We start from the raw sequence: 24,612 nt of genomic DNA, 5'->3' as shown, positions 1-24,612 counted from the left end.
CAATATCCTTGGCATCAGTTTCACGTTGCGCCAAATTTCTCTCTACATTGGTAAATGAAGTTCTTAACGACTTTCGCTTCATTTTAAGAGCATCCATGATTTCAAATGCAAATAATATTCTATAAATCACTCACCAGATAAAAGTTTCCTGTCGCGGACGAAACAAATGTTACATCTGCTCTCGTTTCAGAAGTGTTTCGATATATCATGATCTTTAAATCTACCCGATTTCTTCTTTAATTCGGTGAATTACTCAAAAAGATGATAAAATCCATCAGCAAATACAGTCACTTGCATTTTAAAATATTTATTTGATTTAGACGCAATATATTTTTTATCAATTCACACTCAAAACACGGCTATGTACAATGCTTATATGTAATCAGTTACGAAACATATTTTATATTCATGGAACAAGAGCACAAAGGCTCATGAACAGTCCGTTCACTTCAGTTTGTTTTTAAACGTGAACTGTCTTCTTCACAATAAAACATAGGGTCCCAAGCAACGTCTAGCAGGTGCAAATCGCAAAAATATAGGGAGCCCCAGAATTGTTGGAAGCTGTAAAAATTAACAAATGATGTTTCAGCTATTAATTTTTTTAAGTAAAAGCACATTCTTAAAAGTTTTTTTTTTTTTTCATGTATGTAAAATGCGGATTTGATGATCCAGGGGTCACTCCAGAGTCATTGAATTATCGTTTTGCTCTTACTTATATTTTATTTGACTTCGGACGTACAAGTACAATATCATGCTAATTGGAAGTCGTTAGCATAGCAACGACGTTTTAACACGTACTGTCTGAGCAACAAACACACATATACAAACAGTTGCGACTGTATGCAATCCATTTCCTCCAACGCCTTCTATCATAGGAATGGAGAATTATTAACTAGCATATTTAGTATAGCCAGAAATTTTCAAAGCTGAAATCAGCGACAATTTACTGTCAACAGCGACAATTTACTGACATCATTACTGTCAACAGCGATAATGCCAAATTATTCAATTAAATCAGACATCTAAATATCACTGGTGTAAAAAATAACTAAGACTTCATTCCATATTTTTTAAACAGAAATGAAATTTTAAACAGAAATCCTATTCAGAGAACAGGATTTTGGCAGCCTTTGATATTCGTTTCTCCCTATCAGTTAAAAAATATTATTTCTCAAATAATTATATAATATTGTTATTCTGAAATTTTCATTTTTAATTTGTTATAAGCAAACAAAACATAAAGAAAACTAAAATTTTCATTCAGAGACAAGAATTTTTTTTTTCTAGATAAGGATTTATTGTTCTTTATTGATAAAATATGAAACTTGAAAATGAATGCATTTAATGATTATATATTAAAAAGTGAATTAAGATGTCAATGAAGCACGCATTTGGGAAAAAAAAAAGAAAAAAAAACCTTTTTTACAATCATCTATACATAAATGTCACGAGCAGTGGAACATGCAATGAAAAAATGGTTGTTAAAATATCTAACATTGAATTTAATAAAGAAATAATACATTCATCATGATACATTAATGATATGTTTCACTATTGTTACAATCTATCTATCTATCTATCTATGTATATATCTATCTATCTCTCTCTCTCTCTCTCTCTCTCTCTCTCTCTATATATATATATATATATATATATATATATATATATATATATATATATATATATATAATGTCCAAAAGAAGTTGAAAAGTGCTTTGACTTTTTTAAAAGTTAATAGAGCGAAATCAACTAATCTTCAATAAGTATATAATCTGAATAGCGAAAATACCCAAAAGAAAAAAAGATATCGAATATTTTTAGTAATATCACAATCAATATTCAAAAAAATTTAATTAATGATATCTTTCATTCGAAATTTTTTTAAAAAAATTAAGTTGTTCATTAAAGCAAAATCGGCAAAAAAAAAAAAAAAAAAATTAATACAACTTACAAAAAAAAAACTCTATTTAAAAATAATTATTTATACTTTATTGAAATGTGGACAGAATATGAAATTAATATTTTAAATCGGAAGATAAAAAGGACGAAAAGCAAAGTCGATAATATAGTTTTTAAAATTCTATCTTTCACCTTTCACTATTTTTGCGACATCCGGCAAAAATGCACCATATTAATACTGGTGTTTGTGTCAATAAAATCAGATTCTTTTAAAGGTAATGTTAACAATAAATCTTCTCTTTCAATATGACAAGTAATTAGTATATCAAGAGTCTTTAGTTGCCATATTCAGTTATTATTATAACTGGATAATCCTTATAAAAAAATCTATAATCACAAACTATGAACAGGATTAACCAAAATGTATTACAAATGATTTTTAATGAGACAAAACATTTCATATAAATATTAAAAAATTGCAAAAAAATTCAAAATTTTACCTATTTTACATTTAAAATTTTTATGAACTCTAACTTGAAATCTTGTTAATAACTGTTAATAACAACATATTTCTGAGCAAATTTTTGAAGAACATTTTCTGACTTTGTGGTATACTTAAAAAAAAAATGAAATGTTTGTATTTTTCGCTGATATAGTAATTTGTTAGATATGCAAATAATTTGTATCTGTAATGAATGATGAACTAACTAAAAACTGAAATTCTTACTTATTCTATATGTTTCGTAGAAAACACGCGATGAGATGCATAACATACTATTTTACATTTGTAAATCTTTTGTGATTAGTATAAAAGGATTTCAGTGATTATAAGAATGATCTGACAAGTCTGACAATCTGATCTTAAATAATTTTGTCGAATTAAATTTTAATAATTACATTACAGTTGAAATATTTTTTGAAATCAATAAAAAACATTATGTCATTTGCTTCTAAAGATCAACCAAGTATAATTTGATTCATAATATCTGACAGTATTTTGTAACAATCTTTGTGAATTATCTGACAATTTTTAACAATATGATTAGAAAGATATCAAGTCCCTGATGGAGTTCATACATTAACATATGGATATCTACATAAGTTGTATTTTAACATAACAAACAATTAAAAGGTGAATTTCTGAGAGTTGAAGAACTAGCTAATGGATAGTTGCAGATAAAAATAACTCCTCCTGATGATTGTAGATGTTATGAAAAACTTCGAAATGGTAATGAAAAAATGGATAATCTTTATAACCAATCGCCCTCTACATTACCATTCCTAGTTTCGCCTTGCCTTGGGAAATCAAAATAATTATCCCTCAGGATAATCTATGTACTTAGCACCTTTGTATTTCCAAAGAAAAGAAGAGATTCATTAATTATGTGCATTCAATGCGATCTAAATACAAGTAAATACGATTTTCCCTCGGAAGAGAGTTATTCTTTAAATGAATTTCTAGTAGTCACATTTATCTGCCATTCTCTACTCAGATTAAGAAAAATATATACTAGAATTAAATAATTGGTTTTTAACAACAAATTCAAACTTATGAAAATTTATAAAAAATATCGTAGCTATATTAATTTTGTTCCCAATTAAAGCAACAGAAAGAGCAAAAACACATCACATATTGTACCAGAAAGTTATGTGATTAGTGCAGAGGGCATTCAGATCTTTATTTTAAAAATTAATTTGACAAAGTCATTTGTTAATTTCTCATATACAAAGAGTACAAAGAAAAATTTTTGTAATACTGAAAACATCCCACCACAACACTTCGATAAATCTTCACATTTCAGCTTCAGAAAAACCATATCTTGAATTTTGCCTACCATCAGTTTCTCTCTATGAACACAATAGCACAGACATGAAATGGCCGACAAGATGTTGGGATTTTGCACCAAAATCGTGGATGAAATCTGCCTACAGGAGATCCTCTTGCGTGCATGTGAAAAGAATGACTTAAAGTAAAGATGCATAATCCAAGATTTTTTTGAATAACAAATAATTTTGCTATTGTTATTTCTAAATTTTTGTTCCAAATACCTGTTATTTCAATCATATTATTAATTAAAAATTATTATTTAGTATTAAATATAAAATTTATTAATTGTAATTAATACTTAATTTACTAATTTAAGTAATGTGTGATTGAATTAATTTATCCATTTCAGCTTACTTCTTCAATTTTATTTTTTTCAAAACTATTTATTTAATTTCTTTATTGGAGTAGACCCTTTTCTGAAAAATTTGAATTAAATATATATGTCATTTCTTTAAAATATTTACTTTAGTTCTATATTCTACCAATGGATGGCGCCAACAGTAAACAGAATATATGCAATTAAAGTCAAGTAATTAAAGTCAAGTCACAAGCAATATAAGTAATTAAAGTCAAGTCACAAGCAATTAAAAATGATCTTTATGGAATAGTGCATCGTCAAATGCGAATATCGGAAAGTCAAGGCCACTCGCATGAAACGGAGCGGCGACTTCACATTTTCCAGTGAAGTCATCGCTCCGATAAATTTCAGTGATATGCTCTTCAATGATACGATAATTCCAAGAATAACCGGTCCGTTCACTTTTCAACCCATTCATAGATTTCTCCTTTTCTGTTTTGTTCGAGAGCTTTCATTGGAGAAATCGTATCGATTGTTACTTTCTATCGTGATCCAAGACCTGTAGTCGAAATATCACCAGTTAAGATCGTATCAAGGATTGGAATCACACCCCTCTTTGAAAAGTATTGATCACTGGTATTTGTGACTTTTTGATATTGGTTACGTAATAACCACTCGTAAAATATTCGTCATCCCTAACTTAAAGATTTATAAAGCTAAATGGAAGACATTATGCAAAGGGTTTTATTACAAAAATTGTAAACTTGTAGTTATCAACAATTTGTGCCAAATTCACCAACAGACTGACGATTTGCTATCTGAATATCTGTGTGTGTAAACATCTGTGTGTGTAATACATAAAGATACAATAAATTTAATAGATATAATTTACTATGGGGCCTAATTAATCCGTATTTATAGGGTGTGTAGTGAGGAACTGCTGCAAAAATTAAGAACTTTTAAACACTTTTTAAACGCAACGTAGCCAAAAAAAAAAAAAAAAAAAAACTGAAGCACCTTTTTACATATATGCATACGTAAATCAGCGTATTTTCTCAGTATAAGATGTTTTCTATTTTATAATTGTCGTCGATGTTCATAAAAGAACTCAAACTATTAAATAGAGGCTCATTTAGCGGACTGTAATTCACTTTTAATCACACTCATTAATTTGATGAGAGCCGATGGTACACACATCTCTTCCCGGCTGCTTGATGCTCTACACCAGGGATGGCCAATGATGGCAAGGACACAATATTTTGGGCACGCCGCCGATCAAAACGATTTGCATTTTAGTTCAAAATAACAAAGTTCGCTATGAAGTATTACGAACAAATGCAAGTGATCAGTCGCGGTGCGCATATTCCCATTCTCTACCATTGTGTGCTAAGAATGGTTTAACATCTCTTGATAATGTAATGGTGTTAGTCACAAAATAGTCAACCTCATATCGTCGCAGGCTTTAAATAAGCGAAAGTTTGATGCTTTGTTGGATGAAGTCAACTCGGTGTGTAATGGCTAAATGGTATTGTGGTGATGTTCATGTAGAGTGTTGTATAAAGCATTTCATCGCTATTAGAAAAACAAACTCTTTATTTCACTAACAACTATCAGAACATCACTGCTAAGCGCACGTATACATAGAACAGGTATTCCCCGGACGAAGTATTAACATAGATTGTATTAGAGAAAGTAGATAAATAGCGCTTTAGAATGACATGAATGAAAGATGGCGCTACGATCACTACAGTATAATAATGTTCACTAGTTGAGCCGCGGGAACGTACTTCAAATATTTGTTGATTGCTTAGAAGAAATCAGACTGTTTCAGCAAAATGATGGGCAAATACTCACAGTTGTTGGATGTTATGTGGCTTTCAAAATTGGTGTGTTTTATAGACATATGCCAACATTTCAATGAATTGAACATAAAGCTTAAAGGCACGTATAAAACAATTATCGTCATGATGGATCTCACTCGCTCTTTTGACGCTAACTGCATGTTTTCAGAAACGATATTATTATAAGAAACTACAAATACTTCCCAAACTTGAAAAAAAAATATCAAATATTTATAAGTAAATGAGAAACTAGACATAGAAAAAGTTTTTGAAAAATTTATTTCCGTAATTGATTCTTCCATCAAGGAATTTTCAGCGAGATTTTCTCAGTTAAAGGAATTATCGGAAACGCTCAAGTTTATTACGAACCCTGATGTGACTTCATTGGATAAACTGAACTTATTCCGATTCATTTGGAAATTGGAAAATCTGAAATGTAATTGATTGATTTCCAGTCTAGTTCAAAATGGATTCAAAAATTTATTGAAACAAGAAAAAAGTTTAAACAGAAAGATTAATAAGGAATATAAGTAAAAATGCCAGTAACGAAATTTTCGAAACATGGAATTTTTCATCTATCTCTGCCTGCGTGTCATTATTTTCAGAGATGTATAACATTAAAAACTCGCTTAGAAACCGTTTCGCAGATTACTCCAATTCAGCGTGCATTCTGCTAAAAGTAACATCCTACAATCCTAATATAAGCTATTTGTCATCCAATCTGCAACAGTAGAAGTCGCACTAATGTTACTTTAAGTTGAATTACCCGTATAACTAAAAACTTTACTACTGTAGAGTACAAAATACATCTTTTCGTAGTAAATAAGGATTTTTGAGTTGTTAGTATTTAGCTTTATTATTTTCTTGATAATCACAAATCAAAACTATTTGAAGGCACGTATGTACCTCAATAAACATTTCTTTAGTAAAAATGGCATGCTGATCCATAGAGGTTCGCCACCCCTGCTCTACACACTGTTTTACACCAAAACTCTTTTTTAATACAGATGGCGCGACGATAGTATGCGCAGATACAATAATAGTGTACAGTTTTTATTGAAAAAAAAAATTTAAGATATTTTAAATCTTTAAAAATTAAAAAAAAATGTATATTTATTTCTGTATTTGAACAGCGTCTTTATAATACAAATTAGTAATACTTTCTATTGTAAAACGAATATCTTTTTGGTCTTGACAAAAAAATTAAAATGATCGTAAAAATGAAAAACTATTAATACTAAAAAATTAAGTCATCTTATATAAGATTAACAACAAAGATCTATTATTTTTTCGGCATTTCTTAAAATTAACAAATTACTAGTTCATTAAGATGGATACGCCATTCCTGAAAATGTCGTTAGTGAAATAGCAGCAAATAATAGCATGACAAAAAAAAAAAAAAAAAAAAAAATGTACTTGATTTTTATATACGCAACAAATTAGATTCAACATAGCTAGGATGGAAAGTGTAAATTTTCTCCTGCACTATCTCAATATATTTAGTCATTTTATTAGCAGTCTTACAAAATTAGAAACTAAATCATTTCTGATTGGCTACCATCATGAGACTGGCAAAACTGCCACAAAATTGACGACAGTACAATGTCACATTCTAAATGAGTTTTTTAGGTCATTTCTTTTAAAAGAGAAGAGTAGCAGCAGTTAGAAATTGACGGACAATAAAAAAATAAAAAAAAATGAAAACTTATATCTTCTTATTTATGAAGTTTAATAAAGGCCTTTTTTGAACAATAAATGTTCTGAAAATTTTAATAAAAACCTGCTTTTTAATCTATAAGCAAATATTTTCACTTTAAAAAATTATAGTGAAACGTTATATATTATAAGAAGAAATGAAAATGCTTTAACAATTTGTTTCATAAATAACAAAAACAAATTTATGAAGCTAAAAAAAAAAAAAAAAAGAGAGAAAGAGAGAGAAAGCTCTGTAGTTAGAAGTAAAATTAAAATAAAAAACTACCAGTTGAAACATTTTTAAAAGTATTTTTTGAAGTCAACACTAGAAAATATGCCACATTGTTTCGAAATTTAACAAGACTCATCAAACCACGAATCTAATTCAATAAACAGCTTTAAACCGGAATTTTAAATTAAAGAAAGCGGGGGGGGGGGGTATCTCAATATAAACACATTTAAAGTGACTCAATGATTTGATGATACAATGACATCACTTTGAATTCCAGTACAATAAAAAAAAAAATCATTGTTACACACTGTGCCCAAAAGTAATTTGCCAAAAATTACTAAAACTAAAATGTATTTATTCAAACTAAATTGATATAATTGAAAAGCCTACATTTTAAACTAAAAAAATGGTGTAAAAAATATTAAGTGTGCTATAATATGCTTGGATATTATGTTGGAAACATTAAACTTCTTTTTTTTTATTTTTTAATTAAACTACAAAATAAAAATTTTGAAAAATCCATGAACGGATGCTTGTGCTGGTTAACAAATTCAAAACGCGATTATCACAGAAAATCCAGGCTCCCCACGCATTGAACTTTATGCAAACATGGTTATCGTTTATATTTTTCAGTGTTGTTCGACTTCAAAACCTTTATCGTTTTTTTTTTTTGTTTGTTTGTTTGTTTTTGTTGTTGTTGTTGTTTTTTTGAAATTGTGCGATTTAACGTCAGTAAAATGACTTCGGTTAATGAAAAAAAATTTTTTTTTTTTTGAGAGATATGTAAAAAAATATTTTTCCTCAAAATTCAATTTGAAAAGGCATGCAAAAAATGTGCATTCTATAAAAGAAATGGAATCAACAGAAATGAAGGAGCTATATCGTACTACTGAACCAAATCTATATCGTACTGTTGAATCGGCAGTGGTTTTTTTTCGTTGCAGACTTGCACATAATTACCCTTTACTCAGAGAAAAAACTGTATTTGAACTATGAATAGTAGATATATGTTATAATCAATGCATGTTGTAGGTAATAAGTTTATGTTACATATGACTCGTTAATAGATACAATATTCAAATTATTGATTGTTTCGGGAAATTTAAGAACTGTCCCAGTCTTTCATTTAACGCAAGCAGTTCATCCCTCGAAAAAAAAAAGTAAATAAAAACTTGAGAATTTTTTTCTTTTGTTCTGTTTTGTTATCGTTGAAAATACGCTTTTTACTTTGTCGGCATCAAATATTTTGAAAGCATGCCGAATGTTTCAGAAAAATCGCATCTTTAAAAAGGAAGGATAAGTATTTATTTTTAAAAAACTATATATAGATGTGAGTGTATGTGTGTACGTGTGTGTAAAATGCTGAAATCTACACTGTCTCATGCTCCAGGTGAAGGGTAGTATAGATGGGGATACATTTATCAATCTCTTTCTCTCTTGTACTGTCGCTTGTGAACGACATCAGTCTCCAATTTTATTTCTCTGACCTACAATTTCTACACAGATAGTCTGCAAATATACTTTATAATCATAATTATTATTCGACAGATTATTTGCAACTTCACTACTTTCATTAACTTTAAATGAATGAATTTCATTTTTATCAGAACACATTAAAGTTACATGCTGCTTATTACATTTTAAACATTTCAGTTTAACTCTGCATTTTCTACTTGTATGGCCGTAATTCAAACATTTAAAGCAAATATCCTTTTTAAACAATATTTGCTTCTTTTCATTATAAGACACTTTTTGAGCCAAAAAGCAATCGGAACTCAAATGAGATTTCTCACAAAATACAAAATTTTGACTTACCTTTGGGTATCCCGTCATGAGAAGCATTTGTACTTACTAACATGGCTGTCGTCGCTACATCCGGGATATCTGCAACTATAACTTCATTATTATTTCGTTTGACTATATTATTTTTACCAAATCCATCTCGAGCTAAGCTTATCATCTCCCCCGATTCAACTTCATGACGTATAAAACACATTAATTTTTCGAGAGATCTTTGACTTTTAGAGTTATCATTATCTTCCGAAACTCGGCTCCTTTCCCAGGCACGTAGAACACTTTCAGGTAGACATGATTCGACAAGAGGATCCAGAAAGTCCGCAAATTTTTCTTTTGTACGTCCCAAGCTTTCCAAACTTCTTAGTTTCGTTTCCAACATGTCGTAGAGGCTCGATAAATCAGGAGCAGTAGCATTCTGGCAGTAGCATTCTTCATAACCAGAGAAAGAAGATCTCGCACATAGATCAGTAATAAAAGATCCTCCCTACCAAATCTTATTTTCAGCTGTTGAACCGTTTTAGAATAATTTTCAGATGTTATTGGAAAACTGGAAACCAATCTTGCAGCTTTTTATTCAGGCACCATCGCTTGATATAAATACTGGAATTTATCGATTTCAGATAACTCATGCGATTCTCATGCGAACTCATCAGATTCATGAATTTTAGAAAAATACTCCAAAATGTGAGGAATTCTTTCGAATCCCCAGAAAATTTCTTTCATTCAAATTTCAGTAGTTTGAATATCGCAGCATTATTTTTTGAGGAACATTCTGAAACACATCTGGAATTTTTATTCAAGAATGTCGCCCCTTTCGATTTCAGTTCGAGATATCTATCTCGGTAATTTTCAGCCGCTTCGAAATCGGTTTCGTATTCGGCCGTGTTCTCTTCTAAAAGTAATGAGGATATTTCGTTTTGAATCTCATCCAAACGAGAAAATTTATCCTCTAGTTCTGAATTTAATGAGTGAAGTTTATCAATATCCTTGCGTCAGTTTCAAGTATCGCCAAGAGTTGCGCCAAATTTCTCTCTACATTGGTAAATGAAGTTCTTAACGACTTTCGCTTCATTTTAAGAGCATCCATGATTTCAAATGCAAATAATATTCTATAAATCACTCACCAGATAAAAGTTTCCTGTCGCGGACGAAACAAATGTTACATCTGCTCTCGTTTCAGAAGTGTTTTGATATATCAGGACTTTTAAATCTTCCCGATTTCTTCTTTAATTTGGGGAATTACTCCAAAAGATGATAAAATCCATCAGCAAATACAGTCACTTGCATTTTAAAATATTTATTTGATTTAGACGCAATTTATTTTTATCAATTCATACTCAAAACATGGCTATGTACAATGCTTATATACAATCAGTTACGAAACATATTTTACATTGATGTAACAAGGGCACGCAGGCTTGTGAACAGTCCGTTCACTTCAGTTTTTTTTTAACGTGGACGGTCTTCTTCACAGTGGCGCTGTCGACAGCTATTATCAATATTTTAAATCTAATTTTAAATTAAAGTAATTAAATTTTGCTTTAAGAGATGAAATATGCTTTAAAACATCAATTTGCACAAATTAAGGTCAACCAGATTCTTAGTTTGTTAAACATAAATTTTACATATGACTAATTTTCCAACTTCTTATTAAAGAAAAATTTTATTTAGTATGCCACCTTTGTTAATTTAGAGAATTCTTGTCATATTAAATTACTCGGCGCGTAATTATTTTCACCACTTATTTGAAATTGATAAATGGAACAATTTAATTCTAAATTGGTGGAATTTATGAAATTTCATTATTTGTCCTATGATGTAAGAGATAATTTGCAGACTTGTTGTATCGATTGAGGATGCAAAAAACAAATTCTTATAATATTGGCATGGATTTACAGGAATAAGATTATTATATTAAAAGTAGCTCTTCATCGGAAACTTTTCAGCCTATTGTTTCATGCAGAAATTATAGTAATTAACCTAAAGAATCTTTTCTATAATCAAAGCAGTGTTATAGCTCCATAACTTCGCTTTATCACGAATATATATATCAGTAAATATGAAATAGAAATTACCACTAGAATACTTGTATTATTTCCGCTATCTATAAATAAAAGATTCTTTAACAATTACCATTAGATGCTCCGCTGCTTAACAGACATTCCTCTTAAACCGATTTTTCCATAGAATAATTTGCCTCGTAATTTCGTATAATGGGTGATAATGATCATCTCTTTCCGCAATAATATTCCTTCAGATTTTTCATATTGATCTCAAGATCAATTTGAAAAATCTGTAGCACAAAACAGAAAAGTAATTGTCTATAACATTTCTGTTTTATATCTTTTTAAATGTAAAATGGGGTTGTGGAAGCGACTGTGGTGCATGAAGTATCTAAGTCGTACTCTTGGTCCTAGTTGGCGCTATTGAAAAAATAAAAGACGCTCACTCGGCTTAAATCGCTGACAGATCTGTCAGCGGGCTTGTAAAGTGACACAAGTAACAACGACAAAAACATATTATCAAAAATAATTAACTTCCGAATGTCAAATTTGGCCTGGGGGTCAACTTTAAAACAAATTGTTGTTTTTCTTTTGTTGTTGTTGTTTTTTAAATAGTTCGAAATAAAAACACAATTTAGTTTTTATGAAATTGACGCGATCAGAACGAAATCATGTCTTAATATTTTGGGAGTCTGATAGTCTCAGTTATAGCATACCTTCAGGGCATATTACTCTTTATGGAAACCTTCACTGGTCAGCTGTTGTGCCTTCTTCGAACTACTGTAAATATATTTTTATTTAACATAAATATATTCAATCATTATTTGAACGTATTTAATTTTTGTTTTTGATTTCATTAATTTTTATTTTTAGTTAATAAGTTATGTATTTAGTAATTTGAAATTTGAGTACATACATATAATCAGACTTAATTCTTGAAACATTTAAAATGAAAGCTCATTGATCATGCAAGTCATTGCAATTCTTAAGGAAATGTATTCTTCCTCAAATGCTGAAAGCCGTTCATTTCTTCGTCTTGAATTCATCAAACCAAGAAACCAAGTGAATCGATTGTCTCATTCTATGAAATAGTAATAAATGTTACAAATCTATGATGCTGCTTCCTAGCTTTGTTGGCTTAATCACTGGAATCCGTTGGATGCTGATCAGATGCAGAATCTGTGATCTCAGGGCTTGGCGACTAGCTTGGCGATAAATTTGGCGACTTTGGTGACAAAATAGATATTACTGGAAACTTCTAGAATTTTAGTGAGTCAGCCAATTGGAACCAAGATGAGACTGATTGGTTCAGAAACTTCTCGGTCCGCCTCCGGGAACTATAAAAGACCGGCAGTCTCAAGCCGAAATCAGTCATGTCAATTAAAATTAAAAATCAAAATATCCCATGGTCTAAGGAATGTAAATATTTAGGTCATATTCTTGATAATAAACTTACTTGGAAACCCCACTTTATTTATGTTAAAAAGAAGTTTCGAGACCTAACTTGTAAATTCTATCCCTTAATTTCTCGAAACTCCAAAATGAATAGGGACAACAAAATACTTATTTACATTGCCTATCTGCGTCCAGTTTTAACTTACGCATGTCCGGTTTGGGGATACGCTGCTAAATCAAACTTAAGAATTATTGAAATCCAACAAAATAATCTTATTAGAAGATTCTGTAACTGTCATTGGTATATGCCAAACACTAACATGTACAAAGCACTTGACTACCCGCCACTTAAGAAATTTATTAAAAAACTTGCAGAAATTTTTTTTAAGAATATTGACTCATGATAATAAAGCAGTTCTTGATATTCCTAAATATACTCCTAATCTATGTATTAAAAGACCCCGTAATATTCTGCTTTAGCCCCCCCCCACTTTTTGTTTTCTATTTTATTTTATCCTACTTTAATTTTTTCATATACTTAATAAATTGCTCGGCAGCGTTTTCCCAATCCTTGTTGCACATCCTGATAGCCAATAGAAACCTTAGCTTCGTCAAGCACTTCCCACCTCATCTCCTGCTAATACTACTTAAGTCAATTCATCGGACTTTTTTGCGAAGATGATCACGCCAAATATAGAAAGCAGGATTCTTAAAAAGTCTTTCATCTACCGGAGATTAAGCCCCAACCCTAGGGGCTAGGCGCTCCGTTAAACATATCATTAAAGCCGAAATCAGTCGTGTAAAGAGTCTACGGTGAGTAGTTGGATCAGTCCAGCGGAGTGCTCAAGCATTTGCCGAATTCAGCTGTGAGAGTGAGCAGCATCGTGTCGTTTGTGGAATAGCCAGTCGTGTAGTAGTGAGACGACAGTTGGAGACAGTAGAGATTTGCAGACGTTTGGAGAGGCTGTAGAGTGAAGCAACGTGAATTCGCCCCTTCTGCTGAATTCTGTCTGACCGCTTTGTGTGCTGTGGTTGCTATTGCTACCGATTACTACTTGTGGACTACTGTTTGTTGTAGTGTGCTGCTGTGTGTTTCTTGTGTTCGTCTCAGCTGTATATTTGTCGTCTTCGTGTTAATAAAAGTCGTTGTCTGTCACTAAAGGACTGTTTATTTCATCGACCAACAAACCAAAAAGAACCCCGACGGAAGAGTAAATCCGTAACACAATGTTGATGAGAAAAGATATTTAACCCTTAACTGGGGACGTGCGGTCTGTGAGACCGCTAGCGATGGATTTTCTGTCACCCCTATTCTATTTTTAGTTCAATTGAATGGATTGATCCTGTAGCTTCCTGTTTTGTGACCTTCAATACACGTGCACTTTTTCAACCGATTTCAGCAGCTGCTTTTTTAAATAATTCAGCTGTTTCTTCGAGCTCGGTCTCTAAGACCACATCTCCCTGTTAGTGTCCCAGGGATAAACAAAACTTAGCAGATGGCGCTGAAATTTGGACCCCGAAATATCATCCAGTTTACTGATCCTTTTATGAAGTAGTGCTCCAGACACTTTTAAATGAAGCAGAAAGTGATTTTAGTGATAAGGATAATTGTACAGAAGAGTTTTTCGATGAAAGTTTGCATTCAACTGATTTTGATATGTATGTTCAAATATAATTAATATTTCTAATGATAACGTATTTTGAAAAATTTATAAAATATATTAATATACCATGATATATATGTATATATATATACAGAATTTATAGGTTGATTTTTATACTAGTTCTTAACCTGTATATTTAAAATGCCCTAGAAAACCGTGCGATGAAAATCACACAAGCCGATAAAGAAAGGGCCAATTTTACCCATTGCCATTTTTTTTATTTTTCATATAATTGTTGAATTTTAAATTATATTGTCTTCTATATACCTTCATATATTGTAAAAATAAATATGATTTAAAAAGTAACAAGTAATATGCTTTTTCAAGAATATTATTTATTGCAACATATAATTTCAGAAGAAAACGTATGTTCCCACGCATTTACTTTTTTCAATGATAATATATTTCGAAAAGTTTCTAAAACATATCTATATATCAAGAAAAATATCTGAAAAATATGTTGGCAGTTTTTCATACTAATGCATTCATTAGAAAATTTAATTTGAGTGCAAATGAAATGCGGTCTCGTAGACCGCACCTCCCCAGTTAAGTCCTAAAATTTCACCTCCCCAATTAAGGGTTAAAAATTATATTTAGACAGTGCTGAAAAATTCAATTAGTAAATCAGAAACTGATTAAAATTTTGTTAATAAGAATAGCTATTCGTCCCTTAACAAGCAGCACTTATCATATTTTCTCACGAGGAAAAATAATTTCATAATTCTGAAATTAATAAATATTTATCATTTCCCCCCACATATGGCATGGACATGAGGTGGCATATTTCCCTCCAAATGCAGGGTGTAAGAAACAGAAATATTCAAAATAATATCTCAATTATTTCAATACCTCATAATATTTCATTTTACAAGCCATCCACAGCCAGATAATATATTTGTTCAAAAACCTTTGAAAAAACATCAATTATGAGGCTGTTTACTTTTGTGAATTGAAGTCAAAACAATTGTGTTAAGCATGCGGAATAGATTTTTGTTTAAAGGGATAAAACGTAACTGTGTAAGATTTCTGTTCTTAGTTTTTCTCTATTATTGCTGCTAAAAATACATTTTTATTAAAAGAACAATATATTTTTCTCGTTTTTATATTCAATTCTAATGACTCTCAAGAGTTATTGAAATGGTTCCTTCTTCTTCAAAATAAATGCAAAACATTAATTTTCCTCTCCTGTACATGATGTTGTTAATGCATCATATATATACTCGTTAACTTAAAAGGCATTTCGTTAAATCAAATGGGACTGATTAAGGAACATGATCTTTTTATGAAATTGCACGAGTTAGAGAGATGATGATGAAAATAATTCAGTTATGCAATAATAGCTTACAGCGTTATCTTGCTGGAGAAAAGAAATTTAATTTTTTGTAACGACAAATTCTTTAAAATACTTGTTTCAAAGTTCTGAGTTCAATTTTTGTAATATTTCTAGCTTATGGTAAACAAATTACAAGGTAAAAAAAACATTGAAAAATGATTGCATCACCAAATGTTACCGACAAAAATCTGGTTTGAAACGCAACAGGAAGGTATAAAAAACGCCGAAGTCTAGAAGTTGAAATATAGACCTAGAAAATGCATATGCCACAGAAAAAGAAAGAAAGAAAAAAAAGTATGACGATCGCCTAAGAAACGAACCTAATGGGAAACTTTCGTTTTGCTGTTAATCAGTTTAAATGTTGCTGTCCCCATATCTTAGAATCAGAATCGGGACATATGCACAATTCTTCTCTCTCTTGTTGTCCCTAAACATTTCTTCTGTGCTTCAGGTCCTTTAAGGGATTGCACTTTTTCTCAGTTCCTGTTTCACTCTGCTGCATATACACAGAAACAGAAAACAACTTTTGAATTATCATGTCTTTCAAGGAAATGTGAAAAAGCGTAGTAATTACATCTGCGCATACTACCGTCGCGCCATCTGTATGAAAAGAGTTTTGGTGTAAAAAAGTGTGGCGAGCAGCCGGGAAAATATGTGTGTACCATCGACTCTCGTCAAATTAATGAGTGTGATTAAAAGTGAATCACAGTCCGCTAAATGAGCCTTTATTTAATGAGTTTGAGTTCTTTTTATGAGCATCAAGGACAGTAATAGAGATGTTAGTTACATAGTTTTTAATAGAGAATTGAACCTTCCATCAGGTACAAATTTTTTTGAGAGCTAAAAACTTCAAATTAAATAAGAAAATGAAGAAAAATTCATTTAAGTAACAATAAATCATTTAAAATTATTTTTAGTGTCTAAATTTAATTGAAATCTTTCGAAATTCAATTAAAAAAAAAAACTTTTACTTCCGAAAGTAAAGAATCTCAGACAGCTGTTTCAAATTTTCTGCAACCGCAATATTGCATTCAGGATTTTGACTCTTAATTGAAAGAGCTCAGTCTAAGAATAAAATACAGTAACTAAAGAAAACACAATTTTTTTTCAATTTTCTAATTTAAAATATCATAGTACATCTATAGAAAAATGCAATAGAGATAAAATACTTTCTTTGTCGGACTGTACATGCAAAATAAATAAATTCAAGGGGTAAAAATATTTTTTTCGTACATATATCAACATAAAAGTTTGTGATCTTTCCGCAGAAAGAAAAATGAGGCAACCGGATTTTGATTAATTTTCAGTACTCTTAGTATTTTTTTTAATTTTAATTATATCATGAATTTTTTCGTTGTAAATTAATGAAAATACTAAATGCTATACTTATTGATTTGGACTAAATAATGCAGTAAATTTATAAAGCAATTATCACTTGTATATTATTACGCTACAGGATCATTTTGTTGTTTAAATCCAACAGGCTTCATCTTTATAAAAATCGAAAGCAAAAGAGAAAAAAATAATCGAAAGAGTAATTACAGCTGATATTGAAAATATTTTAATACTTAATGGGATTGATAAAATAATGTAGTAGATTTCTAAACGGCATTAAATCATTCAAAATTCATTTTTTAAAAAGGAAAATAATTTATTCAGTGCCAATGTGCATTACTGTTCAATTAAAGATAAAAAGCGACTTAATTCTTCACACTTTTATGAATCATATGCCACTACATATGGAAAGCATTTCAAATCGTCAGAGTGCATGCACATTAATAGTCAGAGTTCCTTAGATAATGTGAAAAAAGAAAACGCATTTTATAAATTCATTTATTACAAATTTTTCATTCAATTAAACCATAACATCTGTATGTTTTAAAACATATAGATATATTTGCTCTAAAGCAATTTTCAAAGATTTGTAAGACGTAGTTCTAACACTCAACAAAATACAATCACGTAATTTAATACATTTGCCGAGATATATCATTATACATTTCATAAACGATGTATAGGAACAGTACTCAATCTAGATAATTAATTTACTAGATAATTAAAAGTAAAATGTATGCTGTCGAAATACGTGATGTGCTTTGTAAATCAAATCATACTAGCAGCCACCGAACATTCCAAGAACGAGTGGCGCTGCGATCGGTTGGAGAAACTCGGTGAATTGACTTAAAAATAACATAATCGTAAATACAAATACACGTTCGGAAGTATCAATGAAATACTCTTCTCTGTCTGACATAGATTCGGGCAAGTCATGTTAAGTGTGTTCTATTATTAACATAGCCGGGAGCAGCGCGAACGCAGTCCCGAGTCCAAAAATTATGCGCCCCAAACAACTACACTTTGCAGAAGTGGCGAACGTCAGCCGTCCTAAGTGCAATGGACGGCCTCAGATCGGGAAAGCCCCCTTCATGATCGGGGCATTTCCGACGCCAAGTAAGTATGATAGTATATGGTCTCGGAAATTCTATATTTACTTGTTCTTTTTAAAAATAGTGGTAGAAAATATTTCTACTATGGATAGGTTACATTATATACTTGTTTATTTCTTGACTTAATTTTCATTTGAAATGTTCTTGTATGAAATGTGATAGCATTTTGTTGATATTCTCAGGTGCATACTCTTCACGTTAAAGCAATCTTTGTTTTACCTTCCTAATTAGTTTCGCCAAGTAATTTTTCTTTTTATAAATAAAATACTTAAGCCTGAACTAATGAAATATAAGTGGTTTCAAGGATAAGATGATTTAAATTATAAACATTTATTACATTTTTACTCCATTGTTCTGAATTTCAATAATTAGCAAAAGAAAAAAAAATCATTCGGCCGCGGCAATAACCTAGCGACAAATATGCAAGCGGAATAGAAGTCCCGGGCTGCGGCGCTGCTCGAGAACGCAAGGGTGGGGGTGTGTGGACAGTGTATTTATTATCATTTCATGTGAGAGTCATAAAGGCACGAAAATAATAATACTGTCCTTCCGAAACCATTTGCATTTTCTGAATTACAGGCAATGATCTTAATGACATTTCTTGGCTTTACAGTGTAATATAGACTTATAGTGGTTTGATTGAATTTTGATGTGGTCTTGCTTAGATATGAATTTTGAAATAATAACTTGCTTATTATTTTTGTGAATTTATTGTCATTACTTTATTGATATTAATTCTTTTTTTCAAATACCTCATTGTTTGGGGGGATTTTCTTGTCACGAGGGATCAATACTTGGACGAAAGTCAGACCCCTCCCTCAGATGTACCAAAAATGGGAGCAAAGCTGACATGCTAAAATGCCAGAATCCCAGAAATTAGGCTCATATCCTAAATAGTTTTAGAAAGACACACACAAATTATAAAAATACGAAAGTCGATTTGGAATGCCCACTTTTTGAGGGACCATATATTTATTTATATTTTTAGATCTAATTCGTATGAACACGAGCTCTAACTACCGTTATAATATCGTAATTAGTTAAATATTTATTTTTAGATCAGACAATTTTAATTTAATTTGAATTCTGCTTTCTTTAAAAAATGCAATGTTTTATTTTCACTCAGAAGATATAAAGTTAGATTGCTGAACAGATTGACTGTTGAAATGTTTAATTAATTTTTGCTCTTCACCGGCAGTTATCATTTATATTTAAATGAAATAGAGGTCCAAAGAAAGCTTTACATTTCTTTCCGTTAATTTAATTAACGCTAAAATAAGGAAATTAATTAGCATCTATTATTTATATACTTAACGGCTTAATGTTAAGCTCTCATTCATAAATTAAATTAGGTGAAAAATATTTTAACAATATCTTTAAAATGATTCGCTCAGAGCTAGAAAATAATTCCCTCTTTGTAATTGCGTTTAAAAAAAACGTTGTTTTCGAACATTTTTGGAAGCAGACTGATCGCATTTGAAAGTAATAATTAATATATTGTTCCGCTCATAGATCTTTATGATAATGCTTAAAATTTTTTTTTTTAACTCTTGTTTGATGATTTTGTGTTTATCAGTCTTTAAAAGTGCTCACTGTATAAGGAATTAATACATTTATTTTCTGTTTTTAAAAGTTTTAATTGAATAAGTTCAACTTTTTTAAATTTAAATTAAGAAAAATAAAAACGATGTATTTGTCAAGAATAATTTTTCACTTTTTATTCCGTTTTAAATCGAAATTTGAATGCTTGGGTACTATAATGTCCATCCTATTTAGAGAATAAACTGAAACAAAAAGAAATCACTGTCACTTTCTCCTTTTTTTAATTATAAAAATAGAACAAAAAATAAAGGTTTGCAACTATATTTATTTGATATTTATCACATAAAAAAGATTGAAAAGTATTTGTTTTCATCTAAATTAATTAATAGGGAAAATGCTTTTATTTCGGATTAAGTAGGCGATCGCAGCGTTTCTTTTAAATAGACTTCCTAGTATCAATAATTTCAAAATTTAAATTGTTACTATATGAGAGCCTCCTACTTCTAATGTGATGGAACGAAATCTTATAAATTATTCGTTTCAATTTGTAATCACAGTATCATGGATCTCAAAACAGAAAATAAAGTATGTTTCGGTTGAATGATTGGAATACTATGGGTTGGAATTTCTATTTAATGCAAATAAAATCGCGTGCAAGACTAGCATATGTTAAATCTATGGAGATTCAAATCCTTGTTGATTTGATTAATTTAATTTTCTAATACGAATTCGTGGTAATAACAGATATCTCTATACTATTAGCCACACAGCATTAGTTATTTATTATTTAGGATGTAAGTTTATTACCATCTAAATGTAGCAAGTAACATGTAATTCATATTATTACAATTTTTTTTTATATTATTTAAATTTTATTCCAATTTCAATCATAGTTTTTCCAGCATAAAGTGTCATGGAAGAAAAGGGATAACACGAAATACAATTTTAAAAGAAGCTCTAGGTGAAATTCTAAATAAGTACTCTTTATAAGAAGAGCTTACGTTTTGAGAATTTTTATATGATTTTCTAGATCTAATTTTGTATCATTGTTAGGAATTGAGTGTTAAGCAAAATGAACTCTTTTTGATTAGAAGTGAAAGAATTAAAATTAACGAGAAGGATTACATAAATTTTGAGAAATTTCTTATGGTTTCCTCCCTTTGTTTTAGTGTCTAGTTGCGAAATTTAGTCGTGGCATTATCATCAGCATTTCTTTAAAACTGGAACCACAACCATTGTACTGATTTCGAAAATATTTTGCTTCATGTGAATGCTTATGGCTCCTCTATACGCCATTAACGGTCTCTACTCCTTCCACTCTGTTTCAAGTGATAAAGTAAAATAAGACTTTGAAAGAGCCCTCAGTCTCAATTACTCTATCGATTTCTCTAATTTTCAGCACCAACTTGACAATTTCGCAGCTTTGATGTACAGCTAACAAATCAAAATACTCTCTCATTGTTGTATAGTTTTTACTAATATTATTGTTACGTTTATTATGCCTTTGTTGTGGTAATATTATGCCCGCCCCCCCCCCACTTACAATAAAATATATACAAAAATAATGTATATTTTGTATTCTGTTTTTAAATTATTCTTAACTAACTGCCAAAACAAGAGTAAAAGCGAGCCAACGCTGTCGAGAAACCAAATCTTGCATTTTGGACAAGCGGACGGTAAGCAAATGAAGCGAATGAAAGCGGGGAAAATTTAAAGATTATATTTGAAATGAAAGCCAAAAAGGGAGATAACGTTAAAAGAATATGAAAGTAGAAAAATTCGTTAATGAAAGTTAACTTAGACGGGGTGAGCTACATTTAGAAACTGGGAATACATTTTTTCAAATAATAATAGAAATAAAACAGAAGCATGACTAAACAAAAGTGAAAAAAATAAACAATGTTTGTGGAAGGGAATCGAGCATGTGCGGAGCAAATGTTTTTTCATAGGAAGAAGGAAAATGTTCGATAACGCAAGTTTCAATTCCAGCCAGTCTCATTCGAGTCGATCCTTCTATCGCTATCGAATATATCTTGAAGGTGTATGTTATATATGTTTTCGTGTTAATTGCAATTCACCATATTAAATATTCACGGCAGTTGATTTATTCAGACTCATGGATAAATTTTTAAGCGGAAGTAAGCAAGCATTAGACGATAGTCAAGCATCAACAAGTACACAGACGAGCGTGGTTCCGAAAATAAAATTAAGAAAATATTCTGATGAATACTTAAATTTTGGGTAAATTTGGGGTGAAGTAAATGGAGAAGAAAGGCCCCTGTGTATCATTTGCTCAAAAATGTTGGCCGCAGGCAGCATGAAACCTAATAAACTTAAATGACATTTGGAAACGCTTCATAGTGAGTACGTCAACAAACCCAGAGAATTCTTCGAATTAAAATTAAAATCATATAAAAAGCAAAAATCATTTTTTAAAAAAACTTTGTGAATTAAAAAGCTTTAATTGCATCTTACAAAGTTTCATATAAAATAGCCAGATGTAAAAAACCTCACACACACCATTGGTGAAGAGCTCATTTTACCAGCAGCTATTGAGATTATAGAAACTATGTTAGAAGATAATTTTTCAAAACAACTGCAGTCCGTACTTGTTTCAAATGATATTATTGCTCGTCGAATTGGTGATATAGCTGAAGATGTACAGTGTCAGCTTTTCTCGAAGTTGCGTGACAAATGGTTTTCAATGATGAAGCAATTTGATTACGTGATGAAGCAACGGATAGTAATGAAGATGCTCATTTAATTGTCTATGTTCGATTTTGTGATATGTCAGTAGTAGAAGAAATGCTTTTCAGCAAACCAATAGAACTCAAAACAACGGCCCTCGCATTATTTGCTATTTTAAATGATTTCATGAACGAGGTAAACATAGAATGGAAAAATTGTGTTGGAATATGCACCGATAGTGCTCGTTCAATGTCCGGAAGATTCCAAGGTATACAAGCACTTGTAAAACAAAAATCGCCTCAGTGCGTCTGGACACATTGCATAATCCACAGAGAAGCTTTGGCTTCGAAAGAAATGAGTCCTGGTCTGAATATTGTGTTAACTATGGTTGTAACCGTAGTAAATTATATAAAAATGAGACATCTGAGATCGAGAATCTTTTCTGTACTTTGTAAAGACATGGGTTCAGTACATTCAGCGTTACTATTTTATTGCGAGGCAAGATGGTTATCAAGTGAGAAATGTTTGCAACGTGTTTATGAATTAAGTGAAGAAATCGCCATTTTCCTAGAAGAAGAAAACATACCGGAGGCCAAGAATTTTCGCGATGGTTTATTTGTGATGAATTTGAGCTACTTGGTCGGCATATTCAAGAAATTAAATAATTTGAATTTTCCACTCCAAGAAACAAATACGCATATGTTGGATACGAGTAATAAAGTTAATACTTTTTGTAAAAAAAAAAAAAAAAAAAAAATGGAATTGTGGAGCAGAAATTTAAAGCAAAGAAATCCAACAATGTTTGCAAATGTGGATGATTGTACTAAAACTTACAAGGCTGAAGAAGAACATGTAAAAGTGGTTTTTGTAACCACTGAAAATCATTTAGCCATGCTGGGAAAGAATTTTAAAAAGCATTTTCTTTCTGACGACAAACTGATAGCAAGTTACGAGTGAGTTAGGGATCCATTTCATAAGACTCTCGAAGGCTCTCAATTGATGAGGAAGAAAAATTCATAGACTTCACGACAAGTGACGAAACTAAAAGACAATTTAGTAATAAATCACTATTTGAATTTTGGGCAGGAATAGAGGATGATTTTTCTGCACTAAAAACAAGGGCATTTCGCATTCTATTACCATTTTCAACATCCTACCTTTGTGAAACTGTATTTTCTGCTGTGGCTTCTTTGAAGACAAAATATAGATCTCGGCAGAACTGAGAATTTCTATTTCTAATATTAAGCCTTCCTTCGAAAAACTTCGCTCTGCCCCAGGAAGTCACTAATAATTATTAAATTTGTTTTTATTTAGTATGTTTTGATTAAATAAATTTTGATTCAGTAAGTTGTTTCACTTTAATAAGTTATTAAATATGTCGAAATGTATTTTGTTTTCTATGTGTATGTGTGCTTTCCTTTCAGTCAGTTAATCAATTTTTTAAAATAATATTTTCTCTTGGATATTCTCGCGCCCCCCTTCTAGTGTGTTCGCGCCCCCTTAGGGGGGCGCGCCCCACAGGTTGAGAATCGCTGCTTTATTTTATTCTTTTTAATTATTGCACAATACGTTTTTAACTTTATTTAAAAAATTGTTCTATTCTTTTAACTAAAATTAATGCAAAATAAAATTTAATTCTCAGAAAAAAATGCATTTCCACTTATTGAATTTCAGATACGCTTCAATTATATAAAACCCTCTCCTTTATATGCAAATATATTAAGCAACTCTAGAAGATACATGCTCATCTAGACCGCCTTTTAGCCAACAAGTCATATCTCAGAACCGTTAGTCAAATTTACTCACGAAAAATGTAATACAAAAATATATGCACATTGGCAGAGTGCTTGGGTATGAAATGATTTGTTTCCTTCCAGTGGTGTATCCCAAACTGTTTACCAACACGCCAATAAAAATTGAGCAATAATTTTACTAACAGAAAAAGAAATC

At 30.7% G+C, this 24,612-nt stretch overlaps 1 non-coding gene across 1 annotated transcript; it reads right to left on the bottom strand.

Moving 5' to 3' along the window:
- Positions 1-18,283: 18,283 nt before the first annotated feature.
- LOC129959564 (U1 spliceosomal RNA) lies at positions 18,284-18,444 on the bottom strand. The gene has a single exon (XR_008783457.1). It is a non-coding gene; the product is annotated as a U1 spliceosomal RNA (small nuclear RNA).
- Positions 18,445-24,612: the final 6,168 nt, after the last annotated feature.

The sequence above is a fragment of the Argiope bruennichi genome, chromosome X1, assembly GCF_947563725.1.
Source record: "Argiope bruennichi chromosome X1, qqArgBrue1.1, whole genome shotgun sequence".
NCBI lineage: Eukaryota > Metazoa > Arthropoda > Arachnida > Araneae > Araneidae > Argiope > Argiope bruennichi.
This window is presented reverse-complemented; position numbering and strand designations above follow the sequence as displayed.